The sequence below is a fragment of the Protopterus annectens genome, chromosome 10.part0 (genome assembly GCF_019279795.1).
Source record: "Protopterus annectens isolate FY-2018-M chromosome 10.part0, PAN1.0, whole genome shotgun sequence".
In the NCBI taxonomy this organism is placed as follows: Eukaryota; Metazoa; Chordata; order Ceratodontiformes; family Protopteridae; genus Protopterus; species Protopterus annectens.
Window position 1 is genome coordinate 929,153,576 of NC_056744.1, and position 16,945 is coordinate 929,170,520.

At 35.9% G+C, this 16,945-nt stretch overlaps 1 long non-coding RNA gene across 1 annotated transcript in view; it reads right to left on the reverse strand.

Moving 5' to 3' along the window:
- Positions 1-16,614, reverse strand: part of LOC122813402 — a 151,245-nt gene extending 134,631 nt beyond the window's left edge. The window contains exons 1-2 of the long non-coding RNA XR_006366679.1: positions 15,795-16,614; positions 11,601-11,653 (exon numbers count right to left, since the gene is read on the reverse strand). This is a non-coding gene — a long non-coding RNA (uncharacterized LOC122813402). The remainder of the gene's footprint in view (positions 1-11,600; positions 11,654-15,794) is intronic.
- Positions 16,615-16,945: the final 331 nt, after the last annotated feature.

Below are 16,945 nucleotides of genomic sequence, written 5' to 3' on the forward strand. Positions count from 1 at the left end.
CTTAATAAACTTTTAGTCAACATATATATAATGACAACATCAGAGTAAGTGTCCCAGATGTTTGAAGAAAAATATTGGTTTTATACATAAGCTTTGGATGTGCCCATGTAGGAAAGATGTGGGCATAATCTTTTCTGCTGTAGATTCCTAAGATTTCCAGATTAATTTGCATATTCCAGAAACAGTGCTTCTCTCACTTGATGGGCATTTTAGATATTGAAACTATTAGCCATCACTAGGCTTTATATAGCCTCAAACTGGAAATCAATGTAGAATTTGTGATAAGTAATTTCTGTATGTATATGTATATGTATATATATATATATATATATATATATATATATATATATATATATATATATATGTAGATAGATTAGATAGATATGTGCGTCTGCACAGACAAACAGACATAGATATAGATAATAGATATAGATATATAGATGTAGATATAGATATAAATACAGATATAGATATAGATATAGATATAGATATAGATATATAGATATAGATATATAGGTGCATTGACAATAGTTGAAACACTCAAACATCAACCAGGAAAGGTCAACAGTGTGAACATCGACACACTTCTATGCATGCTCTGAGCAACACACTTGGTAGCTGCAAAACAATACTTAAAAAAATATATATTAAAACATTATTTTTTGCAAGAGGGCAAGTTTCTCTGCTCTCCTCCAAGATCATACAATGTCAGGTAAAAGGCATACTTCCCAACCCTGAGAACTGTGCATTTTCACAAACCTGTCTGCCATCTGTATAGATGATCAAATGTTAACTAAACATAATTACACCTACCAATGTCTATATCTTTACCTATATATCTATATAGATATATAGATGCTAGATAAATATAAATAAAGCTATAGACTAAAATGTATTCATATATAGCTATATAGCTATATATTGGTCCACTACATTTTGCAATAACTCATGACACACTTGCTTACTGCCACTTGCTTGAAAAAGCAAGTATTTGAAATCCGACTTACTTGATCTCCTATAACTACTTAGCTATACCAACCGTATTTCACAGCCCAACAGTACTATAACTCTAGCCCTAAAACTCTCTTCCCACTCCCTAACCCTGAGACTCCCTTCTCATCCTATAATCTTAAAAGCCCCTCCCTACTTCCTAAATCTAAAGTCTTCCTCCTGCTGCATAAACCCAAAACTCCCTTCCCAATCAGTACTTCACAATGTCTGCCACACTTACCTCACTGAATTCATATTTGACTGTGGGTGAGAGTGACATCCCACCCAAGTTACAAGATATTCAAGTTTTTAGTGGGTCTACGGTTAATCATCGAAGACAAAATCCATTGAATGGCTTTTAAACTAACGCTACCTGTTGAACGTGCTTTTTGTCATATAGGATAATCATCATAAATCCATTCATCGAATAGTCATAGTTGGTCATCATCAGTACAGGATAGCAAACCTGCCTTTACCCACTGTAGTGCAATCTCGAAGTTGGTATATATAATCAGCGAGGGTATACGGGGGTTATAGCTGTCCACATAACGGATGTCCAGTGCTAATGTAATCTTCCTGTTGTGCTACTTCCTTGTAGATGGCCAACTATGAGTATTCAACGAATGGATTTATGATGATAAGACTATACAATAAAATGCATATTTGACAGGTAGTGTTTGTTTAAAAGCCGTTTGATGGCTTTTGTCTTTGACGAATAACTATAGACCCATTCCTAGCTTTGAGACAGTAGTCTTCAATAGTTTGGAACTTGATGTAGTGCTCCCATTTTTGAGTGGACAGTGTTTTGTTTAGTCTTATGATGTTCCTTATTTGTAGTATTGTTTAAGGTTACAATAAAAAAATATTTATAGTATGCCTACAGCCATGATATGACTGTAGCATACTTCCTTTATAAATTCAAAAATATTTAGTATTTTTCAACTATATCAATAATATATTAGAAAAAATGAATTTAGAATGATTATGTACAACTTTGGATACTAGAAAAGTATTTGAGAATACTGAAGATCATGCTTGTAAGAATTTTCACAAGTCACATTATTCAGCATGATTATAGCACAAATCACACATGCATTCCTTCAAAACATTTACTGGTATTGGCAGGATGTTATGTGCTAATTACTGTACAAGGTGAAATCTATTAGTTTTCATTTTAGTTCTCACTGGTGTTAATTTGAAACATCCTGACTGATTTTAAAATATTATGCCTATTGATAAAAGTACCCATAAGGCAGAATGCTTTTAATGTAACCATATATACAGACAGAAAAATAAAGCTTGATTTGAATCCCCATTAACAAATCCCCCTTCATTTTTTTCAAATATGCTAATGAAAGTCAACATGCAAAACCATTGCATAATTCAAGAATTGCAGGAAGGCAATTGTTATTGGACAACCATAACTTAACAGAAAATATTAAGAGAGCAATAAAAGTTTGTTAACTACCTTAACATTCTTCAACACTAGAGTGTAGGGTACCTTAGAAATTCATGTTGCTTAAATGGAGCTCTGATTAAAAATCATGTTACAGAAATTGTTACTGGACACAAATTTTGTGGAGGATCAAATCCACTCACACCATCCATTATGAAGTATGCACCCTTATGCAACTCTTATTTTTATGACAAACTTCAGGGTGGCTGTAACACAGGGCTATAGAAAAAATATTTTATTGTATACCATTAACAGGACTAAAAAACGTGATGCATCTCTCATTTGTCTCCTGAAGAGTTCACCATCTCCTATTGATTCATTTTTCAGCACTGATTCATATTACAACATTGTTTTCCATCACATAGTGCTATACACTTATTTATACCCTGCACAAAACATAGCATAAAACAATGATAAGCATTTTAATCACTCAAAGAGCTACATTGTATGAAGGTTGAGAAGATGTTACCTTTTCTGTAGCTACATAACATAACTGACAGCTCCACTTAGGAGAAAAATAAAGGTTTGTGATTGTAATAGCAAATGAGTCAAAAGACATGCAAAGAAGCTTCTTTGATCTCTCTGTGTAGACTCTCACCTTCAAACTTATTTGAACAGGTCTATGATTCGCTCACTTGGAATACAACAAACAAAAGTTCTAAGTAATAACTACATAGGAGGAGGTAAGCAATCCAATGTGGTTAGGACTTCCCTGCAACCAGGAAATCTTGCAACTGATTTTATTATATTTGCTTCAGAATATTCTGGATTTCATACTTTAGTTTGATTTGAATACATACCAGGACAGCTGGACTCATACGTCAAACATAATTGATTAGTTTACCCATGTATGAACACAGTTGTATAAGCATTATAAAGTGAAAACATTAACTTCTGGAGGCCTGTAAAAATAATTAGAACCGCTAAAATGCATGCTCTTTAAGTATATTCCACATTGTTCAGGAACAATGAAAATATAAATTAGGAAAGTAAATACAGAACAAAAAAAAACAGAAAATGTGGAGCTGGGAATTCTGGCACTTGTGGAAACATACTTCATCATGTGTTATGAGATTCTGCAGAATCTACCCTTGAAATCTTCTTAAAGAACAGCAGCTGCAGCGACAACAAATAAGTGGTTAATCTAGTGCACATGTGGTGCTCACGTTTGGCAATAAATCCTTTTCACTTCACTACAGAATGACTTTAATGTGCCCTATATTGCCTGCCTTCCTTATGTTAATCACTGAGTGTGCTAGCCTGTAAAGTAAATCTGTACATCTAGTCACAAGAACAGTTAGACGCCTCTCTTCATATGTGCTAAATGATAGTGCATTTATGTTTTATTATCAAAGACAGATAACAGGCTTTGTACAGGAACATTGCTTGGCCAAAAAAAAATGAATCAGCAAAAGCAAATTAATGAACATTTGTAACCATAAGAAAAAAATGTTAGTAGCAGCTAAATTAGGTCAGCAAACTGCAAACATCTATATGAGTATGTTAGAAAATTCTATGAAATATGCTCAGGATAATTAGGATAAGGTAGTGTGCCAACTGTAATGCCGCAAAGTTACTTACGAAGTATATTTAATATAGTTTTTATTGCAAACAGCTCTGTACTATTCCTTCTAATTTCATGTGACTTGAATTACTCTCACTATTCTCTGCCAGTATATAAACACGGTAGTCACTGGCGAGAAATTAAAAATGTGTGCCACTAAAATTATTTGTATTTCAGGATCCCTGAAAACTAGAAGATGAGAACTGTACAATGGAGTATAAAACAAGAAGCCAGTGCAATAACATTCTTAGATTTAAAAAAAATAGACAAGACCTTCTGTTATGTAAATAAAGTGAACATATAAAGATTTCACCCATTCAAAAATAATTTTGCCAGAACAACAATGACAGAAAGATAAAAGCAGAATTATACTAATAAAGGAATTTGTCTTACAGTACGGCGTGTGTGTGTGTGTGTGTGTGTGTGTGTGTGTGTGTGTGTGTGTACGAGTATTTGCAAACTTTTTTAACTATTTTTTCTAAATATTCATGGGCATTCAAAGTATTTACAGAACTTGCCTTATATAAATAGTATAGAAATAGAATTAACTCTCATGGACACAAAATTGAAAGACATAATGGCTTTGTCACACAGCTTCTCTATACCAGGAAGGATTTTTGGCTATTTTACATGAGCCATAAATAAGAATTGGACCAGGACAACTTCATCTCTTCATCTAAGGGTAAGTTTTGTACTGCAAAAGAATGAATATATTGCTTTTATAAATAACAATGACAACTGAAATATATATATATATATAATTGCATCAATACTGATATGAAACAACTTTGTGCAAAATTCTATTGCAAGGAAAAATGATGAAGTTAGTGAACATGAGCAAAGCAGTGTAATATTGTTTAAACACATTAATAAGATAGCTTCATAAAATGTAAAAATATTAGAAAATCTGGTATACTTGTTGATAATATTATTGTTATAGTAGATTAAACAGTGTGCGCTGAATAAGCTATAGCTGAAAAAGAACAAAATCTTCATACTATTCCATCATGTATGTACAGAAAAGAGAACTACATTCATTGGTGTAAAAGAATTCACAGAAATGACTAAGCTGTGACTGAAAAACAGTTGCAAAGTTCAGTGAATGAAATTATGTAAAGTAGCAAAGGAGCCCAGAAAATGGGAGAAATTACAGATTGTGGGGATATACACTGATAAATTCATGGAAACTGATGGTACATAATAAAAAAAACACATCCTTAAAAACGCCCTAAAATCATTTATTCATTTAACAATGTACAGTATCTTTTATTCTGTATATCAAGGACTAAACTTTCATTTTAAACAACTAACCAGTAAACAAGGCCATATGAAAAAAGCCATTCCCAGTTTACTAAATAAATTTAGCATGTAAATGTTAATGGTTCATAACAACATGCCTTACTTTCACTAATAAAGTATTTTCTTTATTGTTATATTTCCATTAATTGCAACAATGCAAAACTTTGTTTTCAGGTCTGTAAAGGAGCACATCATTTCTCATTCCTTAGCAGTGACCCAAAACAAATGTGACCAAAGCTTTCTCTTGTTTATATTTAATATAGACATAAATAGTGTTATACATCAGTTAATCATACCCGTTTTGAAATGATTAAAATAAAAAAAAATCTATTCAAAGCCTCGGTTATACCATTTTGATCTGGACAGTGGAATAGCATTGACATTATTCATAAGAGAAGTCCCATGCTGCAGCATTTGTATCCATACTGTCTCCTCTGGAATGTTTAATGTGTGTTTCTGCATATATGTTTTTATTCTTTAGGCCACTTACTACTAATTTTCAGCTTTGCTGTCATCACTACTCATACAGAAGATTGAGTCTTATGAGGGTACATATTCACTGATCTATGTACTTTTCCCAGGGATTTGTTCTAAAAGGAGGAAAACAGAGGGACATAACGGTGTTCATGGACAGTGACATCATGGAACTTATATGAGGAGCTTACATGATAATAAACTCGAGTGATGTATTGTATGACAGCTAAATATATGCTCAACCTTTCATTTCTGTGTTAATGGAGATATTGAGTCAAGGTGATAGCCTTTGACAGAAGCTCATAAGCAGTTGTACATGCATGTAATACATACTGTTCAGAGGTTCAGCAATATTTGAAAACACATCTTGACAGTCATTCAGGAAGTCTACAAATGATGACGATGCATGAATCAATGCAATCCAGCAACATCTGTCCCTCTCCAGCCCTCCATTCCCAGACCTTATTGACCTTCTTGACCTTCTTAACAAATGCATGCACACTCTCGGCTGTAGGTGTGAAAAAGGCAAAGTGCACTACATGCATCCAGGATAACCAATACTGTGGCAACTGATGATTCAGATTGCTTGTATAATTAAAAAACATTAACTAAGTCAAGGTACTACATCTCACCATGTTCACACTAAAGCTGAAGGCAGTGTTTTTATTTATGATCATATCTTAAATGAACCACTGATTATAATTACTAATGCATGCTACTTTTGTACAGATGGTGTCCATTATTAAATAGCGTAAGTGCTTCAATTGGAAAAATATATGACTGTAGCAAAAACACTGTAAGTCAAGAGCCGTACAAGCTAGCAGTTGTACCAACATTCTGTAAAGTTCTGCAGTCAATCAGCCTATTTTAAATATTGTTTGAGGTATTGATCAGAAATAAAAATGGCCCTCACTGTGGGACAAAGACGCAACTACTTTACAACAGATCACAATGCAGTGTACAAAAAGTAAGTTGTTTTGTAGTTAGCATATAATTATCCCCTTAAGCAACATGGAATGCAATTAAAACACAGTGGATTTTGTCAACAGCTTTTGTACTTGAACTGCATTGCAGTGTGTTACCTGCAGCTATCTGATTTGGTGTTGATTTGTTTTTCAATCATTCATTTCTGCTTAAAAAGGAAAGCAGTCTATTGGTACATACTCCACATCTGACAAATACCGTGTAGGTACTTTATATAAAACACCATTCAGTATTTAAATTAACATTATGCAGAATAACTTACTACTTCCCTTTCATCCTTAAGTTGTCAGTTCAAATATGCTAATCAGAAATGGGGAAATTGTATTACTGTTTTATGTATAAATTTATTTGTTCACTAAAATGTCTGAGATCTAGGGAAAAGACTCTACACGTTGTAGTTTCATTCAGCCGACTGCATCCGTTGTGTTCGCTGTACCTTGTTGTCTTGATTTGCGTAAGTCTCCTTAGTAACAGTTTAAACACCTGAAACGCCTATCCCTTGGTTTGAAGTTAACTCTGTGCTATTCAACAGATACTTCCTGAATATACATATGTTTTTGTTATTCATAGCTAAAGTTAGGCACCACTTTTTAAATTGCAGTTTTAAATGGGTTGGAAAGCCGTTTAGCACGTAACGGATGGATGATACTAAAATGAGGTTGAAAGAATAAAAGACCTGGATAAAAGCATGTGATGACATGATGACCTACAGCATAGGTAGGCAGTTGTATACGGATTCGTGCGTGCACGAGTGTGTGCGCATGTGTCACACATTAGCATGCATGCACAAACAGGTACGTTTGAATGCGTACGCACGCGCGAGCGCACACCTCTTCAGAAGAGGTGCCTCTGCTTTTATTATGCGTCTCCGTCATGGTAACTTTCTTTCGCCTAGAATCGGTTTACTCATCACCATTTGTCCCAAACTCCAAAGCCTTTCTAGTATCTTTAATATACCAAAAGTTAAAGTCCGTATGACTGTGTGTTTCCTTGTGCTTCATCGGAAAATGAAGGTCGGAATATTTTATATGACATTGAGCATTTTTGTCTCGATAACTGACTAAGGAAGTAAAACACATTAGTTTAGGGCACTTTTTTGCCTGTCTCTCAGGGAATGTATGGGGAAATATATATTTTGCATTAAACACTGAACACTGATTCGCATTGCTATAAAAAAATCCAGAAAAAATGTGACTAATATGGCACGCAAATTCATGAAGTGTTCCATATTTTTTAGGGTGGCCACAGTGGTGCAGCGGTTAGCGTTGCCATTTGCCACCTCACAGCGAAAGGCTATCGGCTGTCTCATAGCTCACAACCAATCAGGGACAAATGTCAACATAAAGGGACACTTTCAAAATATTACTACTATTAACTTGACACATTGACAGAATAAGAAAAGGTGCATTCATTTACATCTTTTGAAGTTAAAGCAGTCTATAACTCTTAATTGTTGTCACTATTTACTAACTGTAATTCACCACCTTTCATCCAAATGTCACCAGTTTTAGGAGGGATTAAGAGGGACAGAGCTAAAATATCAATCAAAATCAGGGACGTCCCTGAAAATCAGAGACAGTTGAGAGGTATTGGGGGGGGGGTGTCTTCTGTGCGGAGTCTGCATGTCCTCCTTGTAGTTGCGTGGGTTCCTCCCACATTCCAAAAACATGCAGTAGGCAGATTGAACACTTAAATTGCCCGTAAGTGCGAGCTAGTGGTATGAATGTACCACCGAGCAGGCAGGGCTAGCCACCCGGCGATGTAAACCTTGGCTCGAGATGATCCTCACTGCTGAGGAGACGCCCCGACCTCCCGTGCAAAATGGGGATAGGTGATGGTTCCTGTTATAATTCAAATTGACTGCAAACTTTTAAACGACTCACGTTTACCTGATGACTTAAACCTAATAGAAGAGCAATGTGTCTTTCTTGAAGTTTTTGATTAAGTATGGATTTTACATTTCTTAATTCAGAGGATGCAAAAGTTTGGGAAGGGTTTATGTAAGGGGCTCCAGTTCTTAGATTTAGCAGGATAAAACGGTAATGCTTTTAATACTGTTTACACTGCCCAGGCATCTTACTACATATACTGGTTTATAAAATATTTCAGGTACCGTTGGTTGTAGTCAATAGTACGCAGACCGCAGCTTAAGCATACTATGCTGTCCCTAAAATAAATGCAGCAAAAGAGTGTGCTCAGTTTTTTAAACACCCTTCAATTTTATCTACCGGTACTAGGATCTAACTACGAAACCGGTGGCTAATTTAAATAATTACAAACATCATTACTGTTACATACATCTACAAGTTTCAGTAAGTGTGTGCAGTCAGTTTAGATTGTAGACAAATCTAGACTGGCTGTTCCCAGTCTGTTTCGGGGGCGTGCAGATCAGCGGCAATTGCATACCTGATGTTAGCTGTTACAGTTGTTACTGTAGCTATGTCTTATTCAAATATACAGCTAGGTGACTAGTGCAGTCCTGTGTAAAATAAACAAAAAATATCGTTTAATAAAAAAAAGTAGTTCCAACAGACGATATATCTTGCACATAACTGTTAATTCAATTGGCGGAGTTTGTATGTGAAGAATACACCTTAGAGAGCGCTCCCATTTGTAAGAGACAGGAGTTAGGCAGATTTAAATTTAGTCAGGACAGTTTGTAAGACTGTCGTACTCCATTTGACGTCCCTTGCAGAAGACATTCCTATATATTGAAGATTAATAGATACATTTTCACTTAGACCGTCTTTCGTCAGATAAACTACTTACATGAATGAGATTATTACACTTATCACTCGTTTCATTTGGTGCTGCGACTTTTTTTTCCTCAACATTTCTAGGAGTGTACCCCTTGCTATGTTTCCCTTTGTTCTCGGATTTTGGATTGCATGTTCAGTTAGTCTATATTGCAATTTATACCAAATGTATACTGATACAACAGAATCAGAAAAATAAACGGCTCTGTGAGTGTTTACTTCCACTGACTTTGACATTTGAAAGAGTAGAACCAAAAAGTAAGTCTATTACTACGCTAGATGCAAAAAGCAATAGCCTTGTTACAGCTGAGGGCGTAACTGACTTGTATCCAGAGTGTCTGTCTACTCTTAGAGGAGAGCACTGGAAACACTTTATTAAACTTCATATAGACACTTCCTTCATAGTGTGTCAAAAGAAAAAGACAAAATAACCACCAAGACTGACACAACAGCGGACTATTTCAGCAGGAATACTGCTACTCTGGTGTGGGGATCACATTGTGTAAATATTGGGAAAGAAAAATGGAGTAACTAGAAGTTAATGTCATTTTAAGCAATCCTTTACTATGTTGCCAACCAAAAACACCAGTTCTTTCGATCTCCCAAATAAATACATCAAACAATTTTGGTCAGCAATCTTAATACTTCGCTATGCTTAGGATCAAACGCTTTTTCGATTCAGCATAATGGTTACTGTAAGTTCTTACAGCACCTACTTAAGGCTAATACATGCATTTCTTTGGTTTCATACTGCCCAACAAGCATGTCACGTTAAGAAAACTTTCGAACTTTTGTGTGTTTATTAAGATGACAGGTATGAATATTTGACAACCAGTACTGGTATAAAGCAATTAAGACAAATACATATGATATTAAAGGCACTGCTTCGCATAATGTGCAGTTACACAGTTCGTGGAAGAACGTTTACTTTATAATTGTTTTCTAATTATTAACTCACGTATTTATTTCATGTGTGTGTTCATGTCCAGCCAGCCCATCCCACCCGCTTTCAGTCTTTTCCTCTTCTGTCCATCAAACAGAAAGTAATATTCAGTCTCAGCGCACCACATATGTCAAACACATCCAGTTTTAGCTCAAGAAATATACAATGATGTTGTTTATATTCCTGCACTAATGCCTTATCAGTGTTAATGCAGTTGCTACGGCATGCTAATTGTGTGTGCGTGTGTGTGCGTGTGTGTATGCGCGCGCGCCACTGTATGGCTGCAAGCAAACCACAAATGTTTTACTGCTGAACTGTCTATTAATTCAAAAGTTAGTATGAATGTTCAGGTTAAAATATGCGTTATCTAAAATAAGGCACATTAATTAAGTGATGAATAAATATGGGGATGAAGCAGCAAGTAGATAAACATCTGTAAGTTTGCCATAAATAACTCAAGAAGCCTTAAGAGTAGAAATCAAATCGAGTTCCAGGCATCCCAGATTCAAACACTGTCTTCAACTTATTCACAAATCTATGTACAGTATGTTCCCACTCAGCGTCAAATATCTCCTGTTTTAGTTATTTTATTCAGATTTTGGGAGTTCATTGTTGACTTCACTTCAGACGACATGGACTGCAAAAAAGTCTGTGTTTCCACGAAATGACTGCTATCCTGGGTTGAAAATCCCACTGAATAACAAATATGGTCAAAGAAAAAACATAGTTGTACTTCCAATGGGATCTCGACAGACGAAGACCTTACTCTCCTCGACTACGCGTATTCTTAAGCAATAACAACGTAATCCGTATTATCCACCCAAGAATACCCGTCATCGAAGAGAGTCTAAAAGACGCAAGCAATGTCCCCCTAAGCATTAGACACCATGGGAGATTCGAATTAGAGCAGACTCCTTTCCTCTGTCCAAGGATTCCTTATATAATCCCTCCTGAAATATAAATTTATAAAGCAATTTGAAGAGAACAGTAGCCAATAGTATTACAAAACAACGTATAGTAACTGAGTGTGTGTGTGTGTGTGTGTGTGTGTGTGTGTGTGTGTGTGTGTGTGTGTGTGTGTGTCTAAAACACAGTGAGAGACAGACAGAAAAAGAAAGAAAGAAAGAAGCTTACCCAGTTTTACCTTTAGGTCCGTTATGGTAAACATAAGAGCCTTCTTAATATTTCTTCAACCCAAAGTAACATCCAGCGTTTACAATGCACAGCAATGAAAAAAAAATTAAATAGTTAGATAATTGTGTATATTGATAAATATATTTAAATACGCATCATTTTCAACTTAACTCCATGCAAAAATTAATTAAGGTGTTACAAGCAAAACTTGTTTTCATTTGTAGTAATAAAGATGATGTTATTATCAAACCTCTAAATCTTATGACATGGAAATACATTTTAGACAGCACTTGCTTTTAAGGGTGAAAGTATCCGCTGGGGAAACTGTATTAGTTAGATTGTTCTCTGTATTAGATATATTGTTCTACGTGGTCTACATGCCAGTGAATATACAGTATTAGCTATAAAATGTGAGTAGATATGTAGCTTAACCTGCAGTTGAGCAATAACATTTTCAAATATTTAATATAAAAAAAACAGAATAATGCATCTGCCACAATGACATCTATCTATCTACCTATCTCTATATCTATCTGTGTGTGCGCTTATTTCATATCCGTGGTGTCCTTGTTGGCAGGGCGGTTACATCTGAACTCTTTAAGATTCTGAGAATGAGTTATTAATACCTTTTTAACAGGCTTCTTAGAGTCATCTTAATACAGTAAAACACCTGATTTTCTACTTCTTCTTTCCAGGGAGCCTTTAAAAGGACAAATTGTCAATTACAGTCTACAGAAAGATAAACATTGGTAGACCCCCCACCAGTGATGTGACCAGAAAAGGGGGCGGTATTTGGTGTGTTGTGTGTGTAAATTTAGTCACAAATCACCGGGCTAAAGAGAATAATGTTCACAGTAAAGGGTTCATTTAGAAATCCAAGCACGTATGCCATCTCTCAGTAAAGGAGCAGTGGCCGCATCTAATCTGATTCTGCTATATTTAATGTGTGCATTAAGCATTTATTGAAGGCAATTCAAATTTCATAGCAGTGGTAGGATGATAGTATGGTTCCACAGGCCCCGTTCATATTAAGTAGCTATATCCCTTATAATTTACTTGCCATTTTACTGCAATGATTCTCATTCTTAACCGATGAGAATGTTTATGATAGCTCCAAAACGTTACTATTTTGTCAGCAGAGCAATATATTTACTAATGTTTCACCATCACACAAGATTATGCAAACACTAATTAACAGCACGCGGGACACATCTCAGAGGCCCGAGGTCCAGTATTATCATACCCCGTTGTTTCTTACGAAAAAAACAGAAAGACATGGGCACTTCTTTCTTATTAGCTATCCCCGTGGTTTAGAAGACTGGCAACTTCTCTGGCCTTTTTTAACTCTATGCAACCCCGTGTTGAGCACTTTGCATTTCTCTACTTTTTAAACATTACATACATATGAACTTAATCATTGCTGCCTGTCGTTGGTCAGCCTGGGGAAGGAGTTAGATTCTCGGGAATCTTTAAATGCAAAAGATATGCATTATGCATTGCAAAAGGTCCTACCCGTCACTCACCACCACGCCTTGTAATATCCAAGATTCTGGCAGCTGTTTGTCTGCTCCTGTGAAGCAAACACACAAAAATCCTGGATTTGTATTGTAAAAGATTTGTATTTCATTATGGTGCAGGCATTTAAAACACCATAAATGTATTGCTGCTTCTTGTTGTAAATTTCTGAAATTAGTTTGATGGTCTGTAATGACCCTGCAATGTTAAATTTTCTCCAACAAGCCCCGCGTGATAAAGCAAGGTAGAAATTGGGACTCTTACTCTGTAAAGAGTTACGAAGATCCCACTGGTTTTTAGTTTCTTTGCGGAATAGAATGTGCTATAATTATATAAACAGATGTATTAAGTTAATTGTGTATAGAGATATAGAGAGAGTCGTCTTTATCTTTTTTGTCCATTGCACACAAGTCGCCCTACAGGTGTAAATAACAAGACTCCTGTTACAGGCTTTGTGCCCTTTAAATTAAGGGAACAGACTGTCATAACCCTTGTTCAAGCAAATTAAATGTATTTACGTTTTACAACTGGAATATAACTGTAAAGCATGAATTCATAATGTGACGAGATGAAATATAAAGCAATTCCCACATTAAATCTGTAGTTTCGTAAACTATATGCTTTTATACAGGTATTTTCTTGAGCTAAATATTACTTAAAAATATTATGCATAAGTGCCTTCCATATTTGTGCGTTTTATTTCTACTTAGTAATCACAGAGGCAGTGTGCTACTTTGGCTCCAGGTCTTCCTGATCACTTAAACTACCAAACAACAAAACTGTTCTGTGTTCCTTATCAAGATTTCTTTGCAGAAAATATAGTTGACTGGGATTCTGAAGAGGTAGCACATGACCTAATCTATAAAGGTCAGGATTTATTGTAAAGAATGTTAACTCTGCAATTAAAAAATCACATTGCCACATAAATAAAGCAGACTGTATAAAACCTTTCACTAAAAGGGATGCAAATGAATTAACTCAAGGCCTGCACATTCCCATTTTCAAGCTTCAGCTTTTATAACTCAAAGGAAACAATACATTTCACTATGTCCAAGAATGTAGTTCACTCAAACTGTACCATATACGCACATATATGTGTGTGTATATATATATATATATAGAGAGAGAGAGAGAGAGAGAGAGAGAGAGAGCAGTAGAGACTCTATTGATGTATAGTGTGTTAATTATATTGTGTGTGAGAGACAGATAGATAGATAGATAGATAGATAGATAGATAGATAGATAGATAGATATCACCCATACAAATATACTAACATCACAGCGAAAGAGAAAGGAGAGATAAAAAGACAGAGAGAGAGAGAGAGAGAGAGAGAGAGGTGGAAGAGACACCCAAAATATCTATCTACTTTCACATATATAGCCTCATTTATGCTGTAGTTTCCTCTCTGGCTCTCAGTTTACACTTTCTAAAGATTTACAGACTGACTTTGTCTCAAGTTATCTTTGTAGTACATAGCTAACGTTGTTGGGCATGAAATGCAGACCATTATTTTTTGCTACCAAAGTAACCATCAATTGGTTTTAAGAAAACGTTGCATAGCCTTACAATGCAAATTAATTCATAGCAAAAGAAACAATAGTATTACTTTAAACATAACAAACATATGATACTATTTCGTTTAATGTCCGCAATAATATGCTGCTTAAAAGTTGTACCACATATTTATTTGAGCACTACGGACTTGGAAAAAGACATAAATAAAGCATCCATCACAGCAAGTCTACTGCATTTAAAAATAAATGGCGTTCTAAGACTAAAATGCAGTACTTCAGCAACATCCCATTATAGAACTATAATACTATAAAGTGGGTTAAAATACCATCAGCTTCAATATACAACACGTCTGCACACAAAATATGGTAATTAAGCACTGGGTTAAAGGCGCATAAAACAAAGAACGTTTCAATAAACACTACCTTTCAGTGCAAGCAAATTAATCGCATGCCGAGTCTTGACCACAAAATATTCAGCACCGGGATGAATGGACAGCTCAGCCCTCTGAGGCACTCATCAGCTCTGACTTCTGGTCAAAACCCTTTAGCAGTAACAAAGACTCCGGCGCACCATTGGACCAGTCTGTGCTACTTACTGTAAGATATTAAGCTATTGAATCTGGGCGCATATTCATACATTTTTGAAGTAGGAATTCCTTCCTAAGATTGATAGAGGTAAAAAGAACTCTACCCTTTCGCCGTCGGCAAACAACATATTGACCAAAAGTGCTAACCATCGTTTGTGTCTCTGGTTATTTCAAACTGTTTTTTTTTTCCAGTTGCCACTACAATGAGCCTTAGCATTGTGCCTAACACTGATAAAACAAAGCAAATTTTGCACTTTGAAAGTCGGAAACTGTCTACATTCGACAATTTTCTTAAATTATTGCACAAATGCTATACTACCTGCCCAACGTTATCTAAGTTAAAAACAAGTAATAATTGAAAAGGTGTAAGGATTAGTCAGAGTGTGTGAGTAAGTGTGTGTGTGTGTGTGTGTGTGTGTGTGTGTGTGTGTGTGAGAGTGATAGCTTCACAGACGGTTCGAAAATCATACAATAAATCATTCAGTCTACGAAAATATACTTTTATATAAATGACACATATTTTAAATGCTGATTATCAGGAAGGTATTGGGGAATCTTGTTACTATGGAAAACTTACCACGTTAGTCTTCCAATAAAAAAGACATCTCCATTGTAGCCGAGGCACCCTCATATTGTTATATTGCGAAAGGGAAAGTGATGGTTTAGCCCTGTTCACCCCCGTGATTTATACCGGTTACTGTGCCAATAACCCCCACAGATGGGTATGGGTGCACTTTGCAAAAGCTGTTTCTCGATCCCGTCAGATACTGCTGCCTGTCATACTGTTCCCGTTGATAACCTTCAGCCCCTGCGACTCTAGAAAAGCCAGAAACCGTGCGATTTTCTAAACACACAATTCACACCAATGCAGCTGTAATCTAATGTCCCCAGCCACTACCAGTGATATGGAAAAATGGGAACATTCTAATCTCCTTCTCTCCGGTTGTCTTCCCAGAGTATGTTTCGATATGGACAGCAGACAGTTGCAAAAGCTGCTGTTAACCATCCAGTAGTGGATCCCAAACATGCTAATGGTAGATTAATTGAGGAAGATCTGACGCGCACGCTTCTTAGTCTCTTATTCATGACTTCCCAATGAGAAAGGACCAATGCCTTGTGGGACTGTGGTAATACACAATCAGAAAAAAATGCAGCCTGGAAAATGGTTCTGTGTTCATAGCACCTCTGATCGCAAGCATATGTGGACAAAAGCTGCACAGCTGAAGGGAAGAAATAGGCTTTCTCAGGAGTCCTAAAGATTTTTATCACCTCCCCTCAAAGAAGGAGAAGAAGGGGGGAACTATAAAGCTTTCTGTCAGAAGGCCTGATAATGAAGGAGCAAATCCTGAATAAAGCATTGACTACAAACCCACAACTTTACTTTGTGACTTATTTTTCCCCAATAACAATTTCAATCCAGTGCCTTTGCATTAAAGCCAACACAGCTAATTTCATCAATACTGACAAAGGGCTGTCTTAGTGCCAAGAACACTTTCGACATTCTGCAGTGTGGATTGATTTGGGGCTGGTGTTTCTGAGCACATAAACACACAGTGAAGTGAACGTTTTATGACTTTATTTTCTTGAATGTAGGCTACTGCCATGCATAGTATGTAAATAATAACAGTATGCCGTCATGTTTTGGCTTCCAAAGCACAGAATCAATGTAGCAGAACGGACACATACCATTACTTCTTCTACTCAAATCTACATACCATTAGTCTCTCT